The sequence below is a fragment of the Gorilla gorilla genome, chromosome 13, assembly GCF_029281585.2.
Source record: "Gorilla gorilla gorilla isolate KB3781 chromosome 13, NHGRI_mGorGor1-v2.1_pri, whole genome shotgun sequence".
Taxonomy (NCBI): Eukaryota; Metazoa; Chordata; class Mammalia; order Primates; family Hominidae; genus Gorilla; species Gorilla gorilla.
In genome coordinates this window covers 42,362,783-42,386,739 of record NC_073237.2, presented here as the reverse complement: position 1 = coordinate 42,386,739, position 23,957 = coordinate 42,362,783, and the positions used below count along the sequence as shown (strand labels likewise).

The window sequence follows — 23,957 nt, the reverse complement described above, 5'->3', positions numbered from 1 at the left end:
AACTAGCTTTGTATCTGGAAGACTTTAGGGGGCCATCGTTCACCTCCCAACTCCTGGACTGCATGTTCTAACTCTGGATGACTTGTATTGGGCCCCAACTTTGTTCTCTGGTTCCTCGAGGTTTGGAGTCTACTTTGCTGGAGGACCAATGTGTGGCAGCTCCAGCTGAGTGCTAGCGGATTCAGGGGTGCCTGCCTCCCTGCGGGCATTCACCATACTAGTGAAGGCAAGGCATTTTTGTGGGGAACAGGAGGCTCCTGCTATAGACTCTCTGTGCTTTTGCACTGGTGATAGTGTTGGTTTGGTGAGAGGCACTGACCAGTGCAGATCTGAGTGCCTTCTTGGTCACCTGCAAGCAGGAGGGATTGCTCAGGGTGTGGGAGGATCCTCTGTTCTCCATGCAGCATTACCACAAGAGTGAGGCACTGGCAGCAGCAGGGCTTGCTGGCTGTGTGCGGCTAAGGTTCTGTCTGCAATGGTGGTTGACAGAGGTCAAGGGGCATACTTCCCTCCTGTATGCTGGTGGGGCAACTAAAGCAAATTCCACCTGTGCAGACATGTGCCTGCAAAGTGATGTGGGGAGTTGCCATGGGCTCAGGGGAAGTTGCAGTATGGGTAGCGAACACCCGGGCTGGTGTGCAGCAGTAAGGGCTGTCTTGCTGGAGTTCTCCACTGGTCAGGCATGGCCCACTGGTGCAGGAGCTATTCTGTGGGCCACCACAGCACCCAAGATGGCCCTAGAAGAGGCCAGCAGACCAAGGAGTGCTCAGGTTGCACCAGCCCTGACTGATGTGCAAGACCACTCTGCAGAGATCAGGTCTGAAAATTCCCCTAGGGCCAAAGTCTATTATGGGAGCAAGTTGAGCCTAGAGGGATTGCCATCCCTGTCCACGCTCTGCTGTAGACACTCCTGCACTAAACCTTATGGGCTCCACATCACCTGGCTTGCTGCTCTACCATTTTGCTTGTCTCTTCGGGGCTCCACCCCAGAGAGATGTGGGTCAGCAATCATTCAGTTCAATCAGCCCAGGATGGAGAGTCTGTGCTATGGGCCCAAGCCAGGGTCTCTCTGTCTGGTGACGAGCAGTTGGGGGGTGGGGTGGGACCTGTGGGAGATGGACTGGCCGCCTCTCCTTGAGTCAACTGCTGCTTATTGGAGGTGTGGATGAGACACTTAGGGTCTTTGCTCCTTTATTAGTCAGAGGGTAGCAAGGACAGTTCCATTGCAGAGGTAGTGGCAGACAGGCTTTCAGTTGTCCGTGGTGGCTCTGTCCAGGGAGTTGCTGAGTTGCTATTGGCTTGATATCTCTGGTGGGGTGTGGCTAGAGGTCCAGGCCTGGAGGACCTGCTCGTTGAAGAGATATGGGAATGGGCACCCACATAACAGTGTGTTCACTTTTCCACAGGGCTGCTGTAGTATGCTGGGGGCCAGCTCCAGTCCCTGGTCACTTTAGATTTTCCAGTACCTGGAGGTGTCACCAGTGAAAGCTGCGAAACAGCAAAGATGGTGGCCTTCCTTTCTCTCTGGGAGCTCCATCCCTGGGAAATACAGGCCTGTTGCTGGCCTGAACACACTGGTAGGACATGGCTGAAGGCGCTAGTTTGGAGACCTCACCCAGCCAGGAGGAATAGAATCAGGGACCTGCTTTCAAAAGTAGTCTTGCCCCATTTTCATAGAGGAGTTGTGCCATACTGGGGGTATGCTTTAGCCCCTGATCGCCTCAGACACTCTGAAGCCCAAAGGCTGGAATGGCTAAGTTGTTCTAACAGCAAATATGGTGGGCTGCTCCTCTCCCTGGGACAAAGGTCCCATGGAAGTCTGAAACCTCTGTCAGTCAGAGAATACCAGTTGGGGTAGCCGGAGACCCCAGTTGGGAGGCTCTACCCAGTGATGAGGAACGGGATTGGGGACCTGCTAAAAAAAAAAAGCAGTGTGGTCACATTTTTGTCGGGCAGCTGTTCTGTGCTGGGGTTCCCCTTCCACCCCTGCTTAAGCTCTCCAAAGCCTGAAGGCTGGAATGGGTAAGTTGCCCAAACAGCAAAGATGGCCAGCCTGCCCCTCCCTCTGGGAGCTCTGTCTCAGGGAGTTTTCAGATCTCTGTCAGCTGGAGAACACTGGCAGGTGTGGCTGGAGGCCCCATTTGGGAGGTCCCGCGTGTAAGGATGAATGGGATCGGGGACCCACTTAAAGCAGCAGTCTGGCCACATTTTAATAGAGCAACTGTGCTGTGCTGGGGGATCTCTTTTGCCCCTGGTTAGTTTGGACTCTCCAGAGCCCAAAGGCCATAATGGCTAAGTTGCCCAAACAGCAGAGATGGGGGCTTGCCCCTCCTCCTGGGAGCTTTGTACCAGGGAGGCACAATGTTGCTACTGGTGGCTAGCTGGAATTCCAAGCCAGTGGGTCTTATCCTGTGAGGCGCTGTGGAGGTGGGGCCTGTAGACCTTCTCTGCTGATCTCGCTGGATTCAGCCTCTTTTCTGGGGTATGTATGGGAGTCTAACCTCCTGGGGTATGTTTGGGGGTCTAACCTCCAGCTTTGCCAAAGTCGCAGCTACTTTTGCCCAGACACCCAAAAAGCTGGAGTATCTAAAGCTCTTGGGTCTCCGTGCATGCCTGAGTGGCTGCTCTGCTGAGACTCCACATGGCTGTGTGTGAAGGCCCTAATGGAGTGAGTTCACAAGGGGATCTCCTGATCTGAGGGTTGCAAAGATCTGTGAGAGCAGTGTGGGTTCCCAAAGTTGCGCATTCACTTACCACTTTCCTGGGAAGGGGAGCTTCCCTTGACTCCACGTCTTTCCCAAGTGGGCTGTCTTCCTTCCTTGATTTGCTCTGGTCTCCGTGGGTCGAGTTGTTTCCTTGATTACTTCCAATGAGAGTACCTTAATGTTTCAGTTGAAGGTGCTATATTTAGTCACCCCTTTCTTTCCTCCCTGTGAGAGTCACAGACATTAACTGCTTCTAGTTGGCCATCTTGGCCACTCCTGCCCTAAACTTTTCTAGAAAAAAAAAAATTAATAACATGTTGATCTACCGCTTCTCTCTCTTTGAATTTATTTAATCATTCTGAATTTTTTTTTAAATTTCTTTACATTGTTAAGCTGTTTTATTTTAAAAATTCTAGGTCCAGCTCTTCCTGGATTGCTTTTATATAAGGAACATATCTCATGAAATAAATAAAATTCACATTCAAATGCAGAAGAATCTATTGGAAAAAACTCAGAGGACAGGATAAAAGCACTCAGAAAAAATGCCAGGAGAAGGCGTTTGTCACATAATATCGCTGATAAGAGTCTCTCGAAAATTTTTCTCTCTATTCATTCTTACCAAATATAGAAAGTGAACAAAACAATATTAGTATTAGAAAAAACATCTAAAAATAATGACCTTTCTGAATGAAGACTGCTTTTTTCATGGTTACTCTTTTTGGGGTACACTTCTATGTTGATTTATCCAATTTATCAAATAGCCATTCAGCAAATATTTATTGAGTGTCTGTTATGTCACAGGCACTCTTTTTGGTCCTTAAAATACATCCGTGACAAAGAGTAAAAGATTCCTGTTCATGGCTCTTACATTCCAGGAGGGATAGCAATTTCTTTTGTAAAGTTAATCACACAACAGAAATGTGAAATAATATTGATGCTGTAAGGAAAGGAAAAATAAATGAAATAAATTAAAAAAGAAATGTGAAGGAATAATTAAAAGAGGCTATATTTTATTGAATAAAAATAAAAGAGGCTATGTTTTATTGAATATGCTCCATGTTTTATACTATATCATAAAACATACAAGATCTGGCTTTTAAGAAATCAATATCTTCATCAATATCTTCATTCAGACTCATCTAGATTAGATTACTCTGAATCTAATCACATAGAGACTTGTCTGACAAATCCAGATTTTTTGGACGTTCTGCAGGACTATTTGTCAGGATATTTCACAGGATTCCAAGAAATAATATTGGTGTCCATGCTATGATGATTCCTCAGCTCCTCCCATCTGATAAAATATTGATTTCTTATACATATAAAACATATAAAAATATTTAAAATATTTTTTGTTATATGAGTGAATCAATAATAAAACCACTATCTCAATAATCATCAACTGATTGCAAAGTGATTGTTCATCTCAGAAAAACCTTGGCAGAGTTAAAATAAAAGTTTCAAAATACAGAACTTAGTACCAAAATTAAGGCAGTGTTAGGTTTCTAATTTTGCTATTCACATGTTAAATGAATTTTCAAAATTCAGTAGCTAATACTAGCTAGGGTTTTAAACAAGACATAGTTAAAATGAAAGTTTAAAAAAAGAATCATAAACTTCAGTATCATCATGATGGCAGTTTTAGGATTTTAATGTTGACACCCTAGTCTCAAATTTGTACTTAATGTGGTTATATAGCTAGGCAGTGCTGAAGTGAAAGTTTCAAAACAAATTAAAATCAAAAGTTAAGAAAAAAATATGAAGGCAATTTTAAGGTGTTTAATTTGGCACTGTAGTTTCAAAATAGTACCTGAAACTTAACAGCAAAGTATCGGATTCATTTATAAAACAATGTGACTGATCTTTGTGTATCGTTTGTGAAACATTTATGCAGTGTCACTTCAGAAAACTCTGCCATTATAGACTTGAATTGATTAAGGATATCCACTCCTTTCCTTGGCATGATACAAATAAATTACTAAAGTATAATAGTAACAATGATAAATATAAGTGACAATACCACCGTATTACTATGAAACACAGATTGATTATGGTATAATACAATTTAGCATCTCCATATTTTTGAAAATGAACTTGTTTCTCTAACTGGCTTAATTTGAGACAATTTGGACATCAAAAAGAATGATGATTCAATTTAAACCATACAAAAATTAGAAAAAAATAATCCAAGGGATGGTAGTGAAAGTCTTCTTTCTAGAAGAATAGCAGCTAATATACATAGAACGAATCTTAGAATTAGAAAATCACTATATTTTGATCCCCTTCCCCAAAGGGTGACAAAACCATTGGTAGACAGTGGTTGGGAAACAGAACAGTCTCAGGATATCACTCCATAGATTTATTCATTAATTAAAAAGAGAAAATGTGCTTTGAGAGAGAGAAAGCTATTACCGTCTTTATCAAATAGGAGAGCCTGATCATGTGTGGTCTGAAGTTTATCTAAATGGGATTCCTGATGGAATGTTTAGTCTGAATCTAATCACATAGAGACTTGTCTGACAAATCCAGATTTTTTGGATGTTTTGCAGGACTATTTGCCACGACATTTCAAAGGATTCCAAGAGAGAATATTGGTGTCCATGCTATGATGATTCCTCAGCTCCTCTCATCTGATCTCCGTCCTGGCCCCCATGACTTTCTTTGTGGTAGTTAGGGTGTGGTATGTGCCACTGAGGCCCACACCTATTGCTGTATGTGCTGTTTGGGAAACCATCATCTTTCAGGTCTGTGTGATAAAAGAAGAGCCTTGGGGAAATGTTCTCTTCCAAATTTAATCTTTACATTATTAGAAAATATTTTGATGACCTGTTTTCAAATATTTTCTTATAATTTTCCATTTTCATGTGTTTATTCTGACAGTTTATTTTATCTTGTATTTGTAATCACTAAGATGTTAGTATTGTAATATTAATATTACATGATTTAAATTAGGAAAAATGTGTTTTCTATTACAAAATGGATAGTGCATAATTTAAGTATTGAAAGTAATATTTTCTATATGGGACTATTTCACTCTCTGTAATCTCCTGAATTCTAATTCCCACTGTAGTGAGCTATAACTTTACTAATCAGTTTTCTTACAATCGATTTTAAGTCTATTTTGTTAGATCTAAAGACATAAAGCCAAAAGTTCTTCTTGAAGAGAAGCACATTTCAGTTACGTTTATAACTTGAAATATCTGGTTTTAGTCAAAACTCACATGTCATACTGAAAAACAGAAGGGAGATGTTGTCTTTTCTTGAGGAGAGACTTCTCTGCAGTTAAACAGCTCACCACATTGTTTAGAATACATAGACAATACACTTCCTCTTTTGTAATGTAGATTTCAGCTTTTTGCTTGTAGAATTATCATTGGCATGGAGGTCATACAGGGGAAGTAGTGAAAAATGTAGCCAATACCAGGAACCTTAGGAAGTGTCTGAACTTCATCTTTTCTGTGTTCCTTTGCCCTTAGGGGGTCAGTGTAAGAGTTTGGGCTAGGAAGAGATTGCTTCTTTTACTCTATTTAGTTTGTACTTCCTATCTGGGTATTTGGCAATAAATGACTCATTCTCTTTGTTTGCCCTGGTGTTGAAAAATTTTCCCATATGCCAGAGAAGAAATGTTACAGTGACACAATGTAAAATTGTAAGAGGTGGAAAAAGATGAGGTATGGACATAGTGAATGGAAGTTCAGCCGTTTAAAACTACTGGCAGAGTAGATTTTACACAGGCTTCAATTAAGTAGACCTGAATGTAAATTCAGGTCTAGCTCTGCAACTTACTAGGTAAGTGACTTTAGTCCTCTTTAAGATTTAGTTTCCTCATTACAGGATATAATAATACTATTTTTCTTATGAGGTAAGTATTAATTGAAATAGTATATGTACATTCTAGCATACAGTGATCCCCTAATAAATGGAACTTATCATTAATACATTGCTAGGAAAAGAAAAACACATCAGGGAACAAAAGATATAACTGTCTTATTGATAACAGGGGATGGATTCTTGTGGACAAAAAAATTTAGAATTGAATTTTCAAGGGGTCATTTCTTTCACCAGGTGTAGTTAGGTTTGCTCTTATGGTAACAATGAATATGTTTGTTTAGCTTCTTAAACCAGCATCATGGAACGTTAATTAATAAACAGAATTCAATGTATTTGTGGGGCATTTTATTTTTTATGCAATCATTTGTATATATCACCTTCACAATGCATGCCACATTCTCAGACCACCTATTATGTTATTTTCTTAACATTTTTCTTCAAATTCACTCACCTTTTTAAAAACTTTACTGAAGTCTCACTTAAGCACATAATTTGTAAAATCATGGGTTTGTTGTGCAAGTTTTGTTTTTCTAATACACTCTAAAACAAATACCTTAAAAGAGTTACACCTACAGTCCATATACCACCCGTAATCATCTCAAGTACCTCCAGTGCTTGTTACTGCACTTTGGAAAACACTAACATACATTATTCTCATTAGTTTTTATAATAGTTATATGAGGTGAATAGAGAAGGCATAACTATACCCATTTTAAAGATGAGAAAAGCAGGTTCATGGATAAAATCTCATAGTAAATTGCTAGAATTGGTCCTGATACTCATGCTTTCTTTAGATCAACCCAGTGCTCTTACTGTAATTGATACCAAATTCTTTAAGGAAACTTAGAGCTAAAAGTAAAATTTTTTGTATTTAGACCTGATTATTTTGTGGTAATTTGAATATAGGTCAATATGAAAAAAAATAAAAGAGGAAACAAAGAAACTGAGAGCAGATCACCAAGTTGCAGTAGGTTAGCCTAAGATAGCTTTTGGTTTTCTCAGCCTTCTACCATTCACAGCTTTGTGTAATCCCCTCCACTTGAGTAACTTGCTCCCACCAATAGAATATGGTAGTAGAGTAGAGGTCACCTCTCTGACAAGTTTACAGAAGATTGCGACCTCCGTCTTGCCAGAGTACTTCCTCTCTTGCTGGTTTTGATGAAGCAGGCTGCCATAGAAGAGAGGCTCACATGGCAGGGACCTGAGGGCAGCCTCTGGCCAACAGCAAGCAGTAAACAGATGCCCTCAGTTCAATATCCCTCAAAGAAATGAATCTTACCAACAGTCAGTTGTGTTAGCTGGGAAGCAAATCTTTCCCTAAGGGAGATTTCAGATGAGGCCCCCAGCCTTGGTAGACACCTTGATTGCAGTCTTGTGAGAGATTGTGAAGCAGAGCTATTCTCAGAATTCATAGGTGTTTTAAGCTATGAGGTTTTTTTGGGGGGGAGAATGGTCATTTGTGATTCAGCTATACATAAGTCTACAAAAGTCATTCCAGAAGTGATTCAGTGGAGGTAGAATCATGTGGCTGTGAGCCCCAGGCACTTGGAGTTCTGATAGAATTGTGACTTCTAACACTGGACACCTTTTCTTTCTCTCTTATTCTCCCATTTTTCTCCTTTCCCCTTTTCCTCCCTTCCTTCCCTTCATTCCTTCTACTTTTTCCATACTTTAAATTAATAGAGCAGTTGGAAACACAAAAGCAATGTCTGTATCTACAAAATGTCATTATTTATACTTTGTATCCACAGTGTGCTGCCTAGGGCTTCATGCCTGAGGTGCATCTGTAGAAGGTGCTCAACAAAGGCTTGGCTGTTAGTATTATTGAATCACTGTGGAGTTTATTCATTGTTGTCCATGCCATTTTGAGTTTTCGTTTTTTTATTTATGGGAGTGTCTTTATTCTTTTAAAGAGCTTTGTTTGTACACTCATTTTCTCTCTCTCTCTTTTCTTCCACAGGCAATTTATAGCACTGATCTGTCATCAATACCACTTGCTGTCTTGAATGTGAAGATGATTTTTCCTGCAGGGATTCCCTCTACAAAATTAAAAACACTGGGCATGAGGAAATAATATTCATGCTTTAAATTGTCTTTTCTCTTCACTACACCAGGGGTCCCCAACCCCTAGGCCACAGACTGTGGCCCTAGTGTAGTGAATAGAAAAGACAATTTAAAGCATGAATATTTTTTCCTCGTGCCAGTGTTTTTAATTTTGTACTGGTCTGTGGCTTGTTAGAAACCAGGCTGCACAGCAGAAGGTGGGCAGCAGGTGAGCAAGCATTGCTGCTTGAGTTCCGCCTCCTGTCAGATCAGCAGTGGCATTAGATTCTCATAGGAGCACAAACCCTATTGTGAACTGCACACGCAAGGGATCTAGGTTGTGCGCTCCTTATGAGAATCTAACTAATGGCTGATGATCTGAGGTGGAACAGTTTCAACCCAGAGCACCCCCCACCCACCTGCAGAAGAATTGACTTTTACGAAACCAGTCCCTGGTGCCAAAAAGGTTGGGGACCACCGGTGCACTACACTACCTAAAAGATTTTCACTTTCACAGTGTTGCTTGCTTCTGTTTTACATGCACAAGTAGCTAAAGCTAGCCTTCTGGTAAATGGAGGGGCAGAGCAGATGGTGGGGGAGGAGTACATACGGACGAATTTGAATCACAATTTCCTCACTGTATGCCAGCAAAATTTAATAATAGCACCTAAACATACACATGCATATGTAAATGAGTCACACTATAAAAACTTTTAACAAGTACTGGCAAGTCAGATGGCAGACTTACCCTGAAACCTGCCACTCCAATAAAAACCTCATAATTAAAAACAAGGCTGTCTATAAAGCATAACATATAATAACAATTATTTGCAACTGGTACAAGGCTAGATTAGAAAGTTGAAAGTTATCTTTCTCAGGTAAAAATGCTTTTCCTATACAGTATGCAGCCAGCAGATTATCATCCATAGTTTGAGTAGTGAGATGCCACTTGCTCCAACAATCAACACCTGCTGACGTTGGTCCAAGAAGAGACTGAGGTGATGCAGTTTCACCTGTTTTGTAAGAATAACACTGGTGTTTGCCATCTATTGACAGAGTGCCTACTACGTGCCAGATGCTTTGTTGGCACTGAATGTGCTATCTCATTCCAGTTTCTTTATACTCAATGAAAAACCAACTACATTTATATTGCACTGAGGCTTAAAGTGGTTTACTGACTTGCTTAAGATTATACAAGTAGTAGGTGGCTACAGCAGGGTTTGAACCCAAGTATGCTTGATTCCCCAAACCATGCTTTTTAAAAAATCAAAGGTGTAACTTCGATAAAAGACATGAAGTTAATGAATATATGAAAGATGGTGAATAGATACAATGTGGCCTTAGGCCAGATCATGTTGAACATGTGGTGGGATAGATAAGAGAAGGTTCTTCTTTGTTGTTACCTGGTTCTCAATTGGTTATTACTTTATGTGCTTTCCATATTAAAATTCTATTATTCTGGTCTATAAATTCACCCACCCAGGCTTGCCTAAACTAATTAAACCCTGAAATTTGGCATGTCTTTTTTTTTGGGTGCCTCTATGATAGGTGGTGGAAATGAAAATGGAATTAAAAGTTTTGCGAAGCTTTAGCACTACTTTTTCATTGTGTTTCTCCCTGACTTTCTGCCTTAGGTGTTTACTTCGGTGAGATATCCTGGGAGAAATTGAGGTGAAAAGAAGCCCGAGTTAGGATTGGGGAAGAGATGAAGTAGTCAATAAAATTCAAATTCTTGTATTCTGAAACGCAACTATTCTTTCTCCAACTTGGTTTTGGACAGAATGTCTTAGGGTAGCTGTTAACGAAGAAATTGATGACAATTAACTCCCATTTCTCAGAATTTCGTCATTCTTTGAAAGTGTTTATCATACTCAGTCTTCTAAAAATCCTTAAGGCATACTACAGTGTAGAGGTTGGCAAACTTTTTCTATAGAGGTCCTGATAGTAGCTTGTTTCGCTTTTGAGGGCCATCGAGTTTCTGTCACAACTACTCATCTCTGCTGTTGTAATAAAGACTCACCCATAGACAATACATGAATGAAGGAGTATCTATGTTCCAATAAGACTTTTAAAAATAAAATTAGGCAGCAAGACTGATTTGACATAAGGGTCATAATTTGCTAACCTGTGGTATAGTGAAAGGAGTTCAACTAGAGTTTGATTATGGCTGTGCCATTCTAGTTGGGTAGTTTTAGGAAAGTTATTTAATTTAGATTTGATGTAGTTTTCTCATATGTAAAATGGGGATAATAAAACCTGCTTCACAAGACTACTATGAAGAGTAAGCTATGTAGCTAAATATAGCAAAATATCTGGCATCTAATAGATGCCTAATAAATGGTGACTATAATGATTCTTATCATTACTGTATTATTTTAAACATTTATCTTATTTTTTTTAGGTTGTTGTCTAACTAAGGTATTTAGAGAAAATAAGTGCTGCTGAGGGCAGCTGGAACTGTTTTGCTGGTTCATCACTGAAATTCTAGTTCTTGTTGGTGCTTATTTCATAATTATGAAACTAATTCTTTTGAAAAGAACTTGAAGTAGAGCAGCAAGAACTAAGATAGAACTAATACCATTCTCTCTCAGTTCTTATTGCTCTACTTCAAGTTCTTTTGAAAAGAATTGCATAGATATGGGTGCATGTGTTTGTTTATTTTCCTTGTTGGGTAATCGTGAATATGTTGATTGGCGTCAAACATGGGTCTCACCTATCCCCATGGCAATAAGCTTCTATTGATTTGAATTCAGACTAGCCCTGGTGACCCTGTGAGTGGGAAAGTCTAGGTGTGTCTAGCTTGGTCTGTGGTTCCAGGAGGGGTTGGATGCATCTGTTCTACTTGTGGAATGTTGGCACCAATATAGTGGCTGCTTCTCCGAGTATTTGCCTTTGTCTTCTTTGTGAAAGGTCACTGGCTGGTTTGAGCTATTGGGCTGTTTATGCCACATCCTGTGCATGCCACACTGGCTTTCTTTCTGTGGTGTTTCCAGAGATAAGTTTGCCTGATAGAAGTCAGACTCTGTGGCTTTTTATCATTATAGATTTTTCTAGAAGGAGAAGAGGCCATGATCACATCTGAGGATCCTGAGTCATTGTAGACATGTACTGAATTAAAGAGAATTTTTTGACTAAAGGAGAATTGCATCAATCACAGTGAAGGAGATGCCACAGGACAGGGCCTGAGGTGTTGGCTTAGCCGCAGATGTAAGGGCTACAGTTAACAGACAACTTTCAGTTTCCACTATTGGAAGGGATGATCAGTCCTTCCCTCCTCTATTTTCTTGAGCCCCGTTTTTCACCTTTCTTTTTCTCTCTCCTTTCTTATCATGAAGAATAAAGACAAATGATAACAGATCTACCTTAGGCTGATACAGGGCAGGGAATCCATTTAATAATAAAACGTGGGTCAAAATTCACTTTTCTCCTTTTGAATTGAAATTATATTGTGCATGGGCTAATTAGATTGAATGCTGTAAACATGAAGATAATGCTTGCAAAGTAGCTACAGAGAAAGAGAAAAAGCCTAAAACAACCAGTAGTGCTTAGGACCAATAGTATAAGTCTTTACATGCTACATTTGAATAATACTGTAAGACACAATTTTTTGATAGGTTAAATAGCAAATCTAGGCCCCCCAAAATTATTTTAAAAATTGTCATTTTAATTCTAGAGGTATAACAACAGTGTGTAAGTTGCATCAAATAACAAAGTTAGTCTACAGCCTAAATTGTTTCGTCCTGCTTTTTTCACTTCTATGCATATTTTTATACTTCCATGCTAGAGCTACCTCATTCTTTTAAAATTGTGAGATATTCTATAATTTGTTTGTATTCCCCTATTAATATATTTTTAGCTTATTAGTTTACTTAAAAAGATTTATGTTTGCCTTCTAATGTCAAAGTTAGGAGTCATCTGTCCATTTAACAGGTGGTGTTTTCTTGTGTAACTCCTCTGCCTTCATGCAAACCTTTGAGAACAATCTCTTGAAACAAGGCTAAAATGCCTTTGGAGAGGTATTATAAATGATCATATCTACTTTGTGCCTCTTTCCATTACTTAGCTGCATTAGAGGCCCAGCTGTGTAGGTGTAACTCAAAATCCACCAAAACTAATACTGTGGTTAGATTCTGGTCAAACAAGTTGCCATTAATCCAGATGTAGAATGGGATTGAAAGGTTGGTCTTCCACACCCTGACATCAATGTACCAATCTGGCTCTGTGTGTTCTTTCTCCCCTTCTCCCTTTACCACCCTCATATAATTGTTTGTGTGCATGTCTGGTTTCATCACTATGCTGATGGCAAGGATCATGCATGCCTTATTCATATTTGTGTTATTCAAGGATTCTACTCTGGGTTCTATTATGGGGCCTGGCCTAAAGTGGTTGTTCAAGAAATGTGTGTTAGAGAAATCATACATAAACTAGCAATTCTCATTTGGATTCCTGTATCTGAACAACTAACTTTCAGCTTCTTCAGTGGGATGAAGAAGAAAAATAGAGTTTAAAGTACATACTATTCAGTATTAATGTAGAATTTAACAGCTGCCATCCAAGTGCAGAATCCTCTGTAGTTTCCCAGTGTTAACCTCACTTCTATCTCTAGCCATGTCTCAATGCTGGGTGACTCTCTCCTGGCATGTTCTGGCAAGACTCTACCTGGTTTGCGTAATCTACATCGGCTTCTAGTTTCCACAAGAATTGTTTATATGCATTTAATTTTAGCTCTTGGGCTATAACATGTCATTGTTCTTTTTACTTATCTCCTCTTACTTTTGGAAACAGGGCAGGCATCTTCAATACTTGCTGTTCCTGTTTGGTGTGCTCTTAGATTAATTTTAACTTTCCTCTTCAGCTTTCATGACACTTCAAGACATTTTCCAGTCATATTTCCTGTATAAGAAAATACAGACTATGTCACCACAAAGGGAAGTGGAGATTGGGGGGCATAATTTAATTCATTCAGGGAACTCATATTTTGGTGTGAATGGAAATTAAAGCAAGGTATTTGGATTAATTTACCTCATTTGGTTCTATATTCCATTTAGAGGATAACACATTAAGCTTTTATTCAATTTTATCTGTTATGGTCACAGTGAATTTGGAAAAAAATATATCTGGGGCTTAGTTTTCATATTTAGGGGAAAATGAATATCCTAGAGAATAATAATAAAAGTTAGGGAAAATAATGTTTTCCTAAGAGTAGGCAATGAAAATCTGAAGGTACTCAAAGCAGGCTTGCACAAGTGCTTTGAAAAGCCTCTTGCACAATTTTATTTCTTTATAGTACTTACACAATCATATTTCATAATGACTTGCTATAAACAATGTTCTTGACAAGAAGCTTAAAGATACAAAACTGAAGGAAGCACTTTTGGGAGAAAATGCTTTTATATTTGCTTACTTCTACACTACAACAGACATAAAATTATGGATTTTTTTTTCAGTGCAATTTTCATATGTCAGTTCTAGGAGACAGGAAATGTGAAACACTGTAGGAGGTATGAGTTTGCCACCTAGAGGAGAGAGGTGAAATTCAACTTTTCTCCAATTTCTTTAGTATAATTCATTAATTTATTTAATTATTTACTCATTTAATTATTCAAAAATAATTATCTACCAAGCTTAACTATTTTGCCAGCGCAGATTTGATAAATCTGTTCAAGATTTATGAGCTCAAAGAAACCACAAAGTGCATCTTACTTTAATTGCTCAGCTGCCTCTTTTAAAAATCTTTTACTTTTAAGAGAGTATAGCACAAATATCTGAACAACTCTAAATATCCATACTTGAGATGGATATTACTTTGAGCTCTTGCACTATAATAAAACTTTATTCTTTTGTACTAATTCAGTCCTTTTACTTTTTCTTTTTTAATGTTTAAGAAACAAGTTGGATATGGACAAGATGTAATTTCTTCTGTCAAGGAACCCACAGGATAATAGGTTAATAATAGAGACCAACAATGCTGATGCATTTTTAATGACGGAGATAATGTCTTGAAAAAAATCCATTATTTGGTAAAGACAAAGTATGCATATGTATTCCTTTGTTTCAATTATTTTTAAAGTTAAAAAACAATTACTTATCTCCTTTTGTACTACAAGCAATATCTGGTATAGTGTATGCATAGTAAGTATTCTAGAAATAGTAATTTCATTGTTGACTTGATTATGTTGGAGTGGAACTTACTCTGGAAGAGATCCTAACTTTCATTTATCTGAGAAAATTTCCAATTAGGACATGGACATTTTTTCCTTGTCAATATTTATTCTTAATGGGTTTAGAATTTTAGAAAATGGGTTTAGGTGTTTAGAAATTTCTTTACTAAATAACTCTAGGGAACAGTACCTTAAAAATATTCAAAATGACAAAAACTTAAAATGACATCTAATTTTTTAAGGCCAAGAATCATTAAAAAGGGATCCAAATCTTTAGACTTTGTTGCTCGGTGGAACTAGAATCATTAATATCTCAGTCAGGGGAAGCCATGTCAACTTACTGGTTTAATTTCCTGTGAGCTTCCCATGTTCTCTCCCTGCAAGGACCACCTCAAATCCCTCAGTAGTCCTGTCTTTATGAAACCAGTATAATTTTTCTTTTCGCTCTTGTCCTTCACCTTCCTGTGGCAACAAGAGTCAATTCTCCATATATAAATACTCGGCCCCTGTTTTAGCTGTGTCTTAATTGTGCAACATCTGTTTACTCTGTGTTTTAACATCTGTGTGGATAGCATTGTTGTTGTAATATTTTGACTGTAAGCTTCTAGGAGGTAGAGGCCAGCATTATTTTCTCCATTTTTGGAATGAGAAAATACAGATTACCATAATCAAAGTAGAATGGCAGCTTATAGTAGATATTTGGATAATTTATATAGTCTCTTAAAAAAACAGATTATAGTAAGAAGTGGCTGAGCAATTAGCTATGGCACACTGCACGGTTTTTCTGACCTCTCAGCTCCTAAATAAACTTTGCCAAATATTCAGGCCCTCAAAATTTTTTCATTCCATTTGTTATGGGCTGAATTGTGTTCCCCCGAAATGACTATGCTGAAGTCCTAACTCCTAGTGCTTCAGAATGTGACCTTATTTGGAAACAGGGTCATTGCAAATATAATTAGTTAAGATGCAATCTTACTGACATAGGAGAAGCTCCTAATCATGGTGTCCTTATAAAAAGGAGAATTTTGGCCATAGAGACATGCACTGGGAGAATGCTCTCTGAAGACTGGAGTTATGCTGCTAAAAGTCACAAAATTAACAGAAGCTAGGGAAGAGACCTTGAATAAATTCTTCCCTGTAGCCTTGAGGGAGAGGATGGCCCAGCCAACTGCTAATCTCAGACGTCTAGCTTCCAGAGCTGTGAGACAATTTCTCTTTTTAGGCCACTCAGTTTGTGGCACTTTGTACAGCAGTCCTAGCCGACTAACACACCACTCTAACTGTTGATCAAGGCAAGAGCCTGTGATCATGTATTATCTTGCTTATTCCTTATCAGCATTCTATGGTGTAGATATTAGTGCCATCTATATACAAATTAGGAAATGGAGCCTCATAGAAATTAAATGACAAGTTCAAGGTGTCATGGCTATTTCATTATAGTGCCAGTGTTTGAACACAAATCAGTTTGACTCCAAAACATCATTACTCTACTCAATTCTAGTTCAATCCAGATGTTCACAAACAACCAGACTATAGTGGAGATGTGGGTGGTGGGTTGAGAAGGAGATCATAACCAACATCAGACTGTCAGTGAAGCAGACTGGGAGAAGTTTTATGAAGCCAAGCAGCTGTGCAAGGTACAGTAGAGATGGTCAGATTGTTCATGTATATGGATTCCATCTTCTGAGGAATGAACTCCTTGATATTCCTGAGTTAGTCCAGTTTAGGCAAGAGTAAACAGAAGGTAAACAGAAGATTGGAGACTGTGTGTGTGCACGAATGCCTCCTTTGTAGCTGGATGTCTAACATCATGATAGCCACACTCACATGAATACAGAGATATACAATTTACAAATTAATGTAACATAAAACTCCCATGCAGTCTGATTTCATCTTATTGACATTTCTGTCAGTCAGTGTTAGCATCTTAATTATATAAATGTGGAAACTGAAATACTCAAGAGGTTCCCTGACTTCCCAGGCCACACAGTAAGCTTTGGTGCCAGAATGTATCTCTAGGCTTTCTCATCTCAACCCAGCATTCATTATACTATTGCTCACTGCGTGTACAATCAGATTTGATTTCTCTGACTTTTCTTAGTCACTTCTGTGGTTTTGTACCACTCCCTCTCTCACTAAATAACTGCCTGCAAAAGTAAAAATTTCCATGAAAACAGAAAACAAATGTACCAGAAATGTTGATGGTATAAGAGATAAAACTGGGATAAAGAGAAAATGTGTTGGAAAGTGGTGTCCTTTAATGCAACAGAAAAGTATATTGGGAGAAAAAGAAAAGAGAGAAAAATAGACAATCTGAAGTGGGGAGAAGAGCAAATGCTACAGATGTGCCTGAACCTCTTCAGTAGGTGTGATCCTGAAGAGTTGTGTATAACAACAATGAACAAAAATAAAATGTACTGTGGAAATTGTCTAGCTGTTGAGATCCTCCTGTGCGATATTTTTCAAAGTGAAAACTCCAATCAACCCTAGCTTATTTATGGAGAAGACTTTGCCCCACAGTACCCAGAAAGTTTCTTGACAATATCACATATGCATAATAACCCTGAGACAATTTTTGTTTACCAGGAAAACATATAAAAGGGAACATTAAACTTTGTCTAGTTCTACTGCATAAACATGTGATAATGTGCATGGTGACCTTCTGTTGTAAATGGAAAGAGTTAAGCTCTCTGAATCTACTGCTGAAAGGTGAAAACACTTGCTTAGGGCTTTGAACTTAAGTTGAAATCTTACTGAAAAAACACTACAGACTCTCTTTTCTTTACATTTGAAGATACTTTACATAAAAATCTAAAGCATTTTGACTTATGTTTTCATCTACTTGAGAAGGAAACTCACAGACTCCAAAGCAACTGTTGTCTGTTTTGAAAAAAATTTCAGAAATCACCAGAAGCAATAGGGAGTGGCCTTGATTCCTGTTCTTGTATTTATGGGTAGCTAAAGTTCATATTTCTCAACATACCATAATCTCTGTGTAATTGGCCAAATTCCATGGTGGATAATTAGATCTAGCTTACCAGGGCAGATTTGGATGGTGAGAGCAGTCACACTGTTCTGGGAATATGTTAGCCAAGTTTACTATGTTTTACATGAGTTGACAGACTCACCTCACTTGCTGAAGGACTAGCCCAGCAGGTTCTACGGGTGAGATCACTGCTAGCTCATTCACTGCTGGGCCTGGTAGGCACAAGAGGCCAAGAAATAAATAATGTGAATTTGGGCTGCAGAAGTTCTCTTTCCTATTTTCTTTCCTAAACCCTTTCTTCTACCAGCTGTCTAGGGGCTAAAACATTTGTTCATACGTTTATTAACTAATTCAACAAATATTTACCAACCATGTTTCAGGCACTGGACACTAGAAATATAATAGTGAACTAGACATTTTCTGCCTTCAAGGGTCTATGAACAAGCAATTATAATATTCTGAAAAATATTACAATTCACAGAGCTCAGTAATCCAAATCTTTATTATTTCTGTCTTTAAAAAGCAGAAAGTGAAAAATGCTCTTAAAAGAGGATGGCATAGAAATGTATTTATGCATTGCAACAGATAAAATTAAGGAATGCATGAAGACTGGTTCATCTGTTTGGTTGTGAGTCAAGAATAAATCCCACCCTCCCTGAAGTACTCAGACTCTACCTTGCCCCATGGCCACCACTGTGGCCCAATGGAAGCACCAGTGCAGGGGGTCTCCATTCATGCTGTCTTTGGATGTCTTCAGAATGTTGTTTCACAAGTACTCAGACCCAACAGTAAGATTTTAAAAATTGTCCATAATATTAACCTTGGCATTATTATGTTAAAGAAAGCAAAACAGATATCACTGAATTTACTTCTCAAAAAAACCTTACGTTCCTGCAAAACGTTCTTGAATTCTGACTCTTGTCACACAATCACACAAGAATGGCTATACTTAAACCCTTCTAATCGATTATATCCTTAATACGTATGACTGAGTGATGTGTTTTCATGACTATGAAATGTATACATGTTTGGAAAATCTATTCACAATAGAGTTTTATGATATTCCTGTTAACAGGCTGTCATTGTAACACTGTTTATGCAGGAGTTGTAATTCTCTCTGTTTTTATTTTTAGTGTCTTTTCTCTCCATCCCCCAAATTTTAAGGAGCTATCAGGTCTGTATTTTATTTGGTTTTGAAGTTTTAGGTTATTTGTAGTTATAATAGCCATATCAATTATTCATTTAGCAAACATGTATTGAGTGCTACTATGTGCTTAGATTTTTCCAATGTTGTGAAGGATAATTGGCTAAAACTTTTCCACTTTTATTAGTAATTTGAGAGTTTTTTTCTCCATGGATTTTAGTCACTGGTAAAGGCTGTTTCATATTCATAGATTTTTTTCTACAGTAAGAAACATATGATGTTGAATAAGGTATGAATTACAGATTAAGGCTTTTCCACATTCGCTGCCTTTATAAGATTTTTTTTTCTTCATCAAAATCTATTCACACACACACAGACACACATGCGCTGTTTTGATTTTCTTCAAATATATCCAGTGTTCAGTTCTTGGGCACATATTAATATACTTGCCTAGATGAAGACTATGTGTCCTCAGGAATTTATAATCTAGCAGGTGAAAGATTTGCTTCTTTCAAAATGTGACTCTGCTTCCCCACTCCTTAGGTTGTGAAAGCAGTTGTTTACGCTTTATTTCATTGTTTTCCAAACTTTAGTTATTTATGTACCATCTTCATGATTATGCTATTCACATACCACCTATACTATTATGCTTCTGAAAATATACTGTGATTTTCAACTTAATTAAATTTGTTTAATAATAACAGTAGCTGTTACATCACTAGGTTGATGTGCTAGTTAAAAATTTTTAAATATACTTTAATATAAATATGTTACTACTAAATTTTTTTTTGTCTGTATGCACACAAAATCTTGCCTTTAGTAGTACTACACGTATCATGCTTTGGGAAACTCTATCCATGAGATTCATATTCAAGCGTGAGGAATGGCAAAAGAAAATACAGAAATAATGATAGTAACCATAGCAATGGTAATAAGAGCTATTACTTATTGAGGACTTTACGTATGTCATTTAATTTTATCTTATTTTATCTTCACAACAAATTTTAGGCATGAATATCAGATAAATATGAGGCAAAAGGGCAGGAAAGAAGGAACAGTGGAAGTCAAGCTTTTTTTTTGCCTAGGTCAGCTATAACTAACAAGACAAGATGTTTTAGTATTTGTACTTTATTTTTAGTCAGCTCAGATTTCACACCTGATTATTTTACAAAAATGTGGATGTGATGGTGGCAGATTAACATAATTACTTTTAGCAATTATTATGGGACAAATTAGTTAAAGATTGTAAAATGCCTAGAAACAGAGTAGAATATCCTAGTAGGATATCCTAGAATATCCTATAATTAAGTTATGAAACAATTACTCTGATTATTTTTCACAGTAGTTCAATCAAAGTGTAACTTTGGGTCTGTTAGTATACATGAGTGTGAATGCTCTGGAGATTTGATCTTTGGCTTTCCTGTGTAAGTTCATATATATTTTTGTTATTATCCTGTAAATAACTGAATTATAGTACAGTGATTCTGTAAAAAACACTTTAGTTATTAGTATTCTTTGGTGTGAAGTTCACATTAAAAATTGTTATATTTTCAGAACCTGGTTTTTACCTGTGAAAATCAATGCATCCTTCTTTTAATCCTCTGCGTTGGTTTTGCATAGCTTGATGAAATATGGCTTGTTTCTCCTCCCTCCCCCTCCTTCCTGTGCCTGTATCCCCACCATTTTTTTTTTCTATTCCTCTTGGTATCTGGACTTCTTTTTCTGCCAGATGAGTCAGTAAGAGAGGAAATGTTTAACCCACATTTGTCATCTTGGCTGGGAAAGAAGTTTGAAGGCAAAAGGTGCCTGAATATGTTTCACTAGGATGCTGACACAACCTTTTTGACCCTCTCCTAAGAATACTACTCTATATTCAAGTTATAAAGTGCTAAATGATCTATTTCCACCATGTATACATTTCACATGATTAATACTTATTTTGTAACTTTTTTCTTTGAGGAGAAGTATTTTTCTTTTGGAAAAATATTATTTATTTGTGTGTGTTTGTGTGTGTGTGTGTGTGTATGTATTTATTTTCTTTTAATATGTGGTCTCCCTACACAAAGGATTTGATTTTATAAACAGAAGCAATAGGATTAAGAGGATAAAGGAAAAATAGGAGAAGGGGAAATATGAGTATCATGATAAGGTAAAAATGAATTGCTTGTATTCTAACATAGAATAGCTACTACCTGTTGAGTGTTTATTATATATTAGACATTTAAGACTAATCAAAATATCTAATCTAATGAAATAATCACTGTTTTGAATTTGTTTAGATTTAGTAGATATAGAAACTGAGACTTAGAGAGGTTTATTTACTCAACTCCACACTGCTAATTACTGGTGAAAGTAGAATTTGAATCCTCTGGTTTTCTCATCCAGCACATCATCACTATAACCCTTATAGTTTGCTTTTGGCACAAGTATTCATTATTAATGGAAATGCATAGTATTATCTAAGCAAATGTACAAATAGTTTAGCTTCACTAAACTAGTCAATTTTTTTTTTCTAAACATCAATGCTTAGGAAGCAAAACAGGCTGGGGGAGCAGTAGTTGTACTGGTGGCAGCTGTGGTGCTGATGGAGGAAGTGGTGGAATGCATAGGCTGCTCATGCTTTTTGCCACAATGAAGGTCAAAAAGTAGATCACTTAAAGTCTAAAGTTAACCTTGGGGGTCATATTCTTCACCAAAAACTATGTTTATACATATAGACTTAGCAGTATGCTATAAAAGTGAAGATATAGCACTATAAAATTCCACCATAAAGTAAATTGTTCAAGATTGTGGTCCAAGCTCTTCAAAATGCTCATAAATCAGAAGGTGTATTTATTAAACAATATTTTATATGTACCTATAATAATACAATACTATACTACACAAATTGGACCTAAAATGAATTCACTTGCTATATTAAATATTAAACATTAAATAGGCAAAAATTTTGTTTGCACTGGACTTAGAATATAAGAAGAAAATTTGGGACAACCTGAATAGTTAAGGTCTCTTGAGAAAGCCTTCAGCTTCTTTTCCTCCAAATAAATTTCTCTGTAGCAAATGGAAGCCATCCAAATGATTCCCTAGCTACCTCAAAGTACTGTAATTTGTCTACTTCACAAAGTAGAGGGCTATATCTAGCAATAATTCAAGAAAAATGCAGCGACTCCCATTATATCTTAGGCACTATGCTAGGAAGTTTATGCATATCATTTTGTTTGATTTTAATAGCAACTTCATGAAATAAATCATCATAATAAATCACTATTTCAGATATTGAGAAACCACAGAAAGAGAGAAGTTAAATAATTTTCCTGTCAAAGACCACATCAATGATGAAGCCAGAATTTGAGCTCATGTACTTAACCACTGGACTACCTGCCTGCCCTGTCGAGGAACTGCTAAGGTTGTCATAGAGTCTTGACTGTGTATAGATAGTTGTTTGAAGAGAGAAAAAAGGCAAGAGGATGTGGGGCATATGTTTAAATCAGGCATTGGCATCTGTACTAGAATTGAAAGGTGGAACTATTATTGTGTTCTATTTATTGAGTATAGGTATACCATATTCAATGTATTTCTCTGCTTCATACACTATCCAAGGTGATAAAAGTGTTTATGAAGAGGGATTAGGAAATATCTGCTGCATTTAGGTCATAGTCCAACCAAAGGATTAATTAACGTTTGCCTCTTTTTTCTCCTACATCCAGTGTCCCTTTTGATGAGAAGAATAAGCCTCATTCTGATTCAACAGCAGAGATCAAAGAAAAGACTTCTGTTTTCTGGCCACCAGATATATGTTATCTGTGCTTAAAGAATTGAAAAACACACATCAAAGGAGAATTCTCTTGGAAAGAGAGGTAATGAGATACAGTGAAAGAGAATGGAGATTCTTTAAATCACAGAGACCTAGGATCAAATCCTGTGATTAGCACTTTTTAGTAATGTAGCCTACTTCATTTCTTTGAGCCCTAGTTTGTTTTTCTGAAAATGAGGGTGATCTAAATTACGTCTGGAGTAGTAATAAAGATTAAATCCATGTGATACAGGTAAACTCATGACAATAATAGACATGAAACAAATAGTCTTTCATCTCCCTCCTTTGCTCAAGCATTGCTCTGCTCTTCTCACCTCCTTTCCCTTCCTTTTTCTTTTCTCCTCTTTATTTTGTCTGTACCCAATAGCTTTTCCCAAGCCTTAAAACTATGTATAGGTATATTGTTGCAGCAAAATATATAAAGGAGACACTCATTATTTGCATCCATTTATATGCTGATATAAATATTTCATCCTCACAAGTTTCAGAGGGAAAGACCACATGCTGGTGATTTGGTGAGAAAGAAGCAACTATTTCTGTGATTTAATTTCAACCTGAGCATTAAAGAGGCACCCTTTCACTACTAGTGGTAACTCCATGCTTCCAAGAACTAATGAGCTGAAGAACTTAGCACTTGTGATGGATTAGTCAAGCAAAAATTATGAAGCGAGTAATCTATAACATTATAGTACATTACAAACGCTGAAATATATTAGTTATTATTTATTATGATTCTTATAGCTCATTTATACTGTACAAAATTCCTTCTGTCATTTTATGAAGATGTTACACATATACATAACAAAACTTAGCTAATTAGATACAAAGAATATAGAACCAAATAACTCTTTTCTAAATATTTTCCCTTTAAGGAGGTTTTGCAATCCAGCTTTGCTGTGGTTAGACACTGTTGATGAGAAAACTTTTTTTTTCTTTCTTTTTTTTTTTTAGACAGGGAATCATTCTGTTGCCCAGGCTGTAATGCAGTGGCACAATCATGGTTCATTGCAGCCTCAACCTCTTGGGCTATAGTTGTCCTCCTGCCTCAGTCTTCTGAGTAGCTGGGACTATTTGGTGTGCACTCCCATGCGCGGCTAATTTTTGTATTTTTTTTTTTTTGTAGAGATGGGTTTTGAACATGTTGCCTAGGCTGGTCTCGAGCTCCTAGGCTCAAGGTATCCACTTGCCTCAGCCTCTCAAAGTGCTGGGATTACAGGCGTGAGTCAGTGCGCCTGACCTGGATGAGAAAATATTGAGTTGGAAACCCAAAATA

At 37.5% G+C, this 23,957-nt stretch overlaps 1 long non-coding RNA gene across 2 annotated transcripts in view; it reads left to right on the top strand.

Moving 5' to 3' along the window:
• LOC109028365 (uncharacterized) overlaps positions 1–23,957 on the top strand; it is a 133,468-nt gene that overhangs the window by 32,832 nt on the left and 76,679 nt on the right. Inside the window, exons 3-4 of one of the 2 annotated variants that reach the window (XR_010130192.1) lie at positions 22,144–22,276; positions 22,578–22,727. This is a non-coding gene — a long non-coding RNA (uncharacterized lncRNA). The remainder of the gene's footprint in view (positions 1–22,143; positions 22,277–22,577; positions 22,728–23,957) is intronic. The other variant, XR_010130191.1, reaches the window with a different exon arrangement.